At 57.4% G+C, this 990-nt stretch overlaps 1 pseudogene; it reads right to left on the reverse strand.

The window, feature by feature from the left end:
* Positions 1–921: 921 nt before the first annotated feature.
* LOC117800212 lies at positions 922–990 on the reverse strand (annotated as a pseudogene; the record flags this gene model as incomplete).

Here is a 990-nt window from a genome sequence, read left to right on the forward strand (position 1 = left end):
TGAGGATGGTGAAATGGCAGTATGATCACCGGAGGAAAGGTCCCTGCCAGAACGGCCGCCCCTCATCTTCAAATACAACCGCACGTCTCCTGGGGACATACTCCTAGGCAGTCAGGAGATTCCAGCGTCCGTGGAAGGTCTTTTTTTGGATGGCCGGCCAGTCTCGCCGGGTCTCCCGAGTCCATCAGAGGAGGGCCTCCGTTTGGGGAGGGCCTCACAGACCCGCCTCCGCTGTCTCCACACATGGACATCTATGTACTTGCGAGCGCGAAGAACGACGCAGTTCCAGACGTTCCCGAAAAGCCCACCGCCCGAAACCTGGGAGCGCACAGTGCCGCCTCCCCCCCCCCCCCCCCCGNTGAGCCAGCTCTTTGATCCGGCCTCTCCGGGGCAGGGGCTCACTCCCGCAGGTCCTCCCCAAGCCTCACGGCGACAGACCGCGCGAAGTCTGCGTGCAATTCCGGAAGCCGCCCCATCTTCCTCTCACTGCCTCGCTCTGGAGCTCCCGCGGCCCACGGCAAGAGCACATGCACATCGTTACGAAAGGTCTACAAACTCTTCCCCAGCCACCTGTTACCCGGCGAGCTTGGAGCGTCGGATTCCCAATTTAGGAGCGACTCTCCGAAGACAGATTTCACTGTCTCCAACCACCGCCGGAAAACACCTACCTCGAACCTTCTTCTCCGTCTAGAACTTCCCACCGTCCTTTCTTCACACGATACAACTCAGTTCGAAACACACTGAAACAAGTTGACAACCCGAAAAAGCTTTAAGAACGTTGCTCCGGAGGCAAGCCCATACGGACAAAAACCTCCCACGTGACCCTGTCGCGACGACAACGTCTACCGTCAACACAGGCGAAAAAAGAGAAACAAGGAAAGCAAAGTAAAAATCCATCTTCCATTCTGGACACGAAAGAGCCAGGGGAAAGCGCGAACGCAGTCCCCCACTACCACAAATTATGCAGTCGAGTTTCCCACATTTGGGGAA

This window comes from Ailuropoda melanoleuca, unplaced genomic scaffold, assembly GCF_002007445.2.
Source record: "Ailuropoda melanoleuca isolate Jingjing unplaced genomic scaffold, ASM200744v2 unplaced-scaffold6619, whole genome shotgun sequence".
Taxonomy (NCBI): Eukaryota; Metazoa; Chordata; class Mammalia; order Carnivora; family Ursidae; genus Ailuropoda; species Ailuropoda melanoleuca.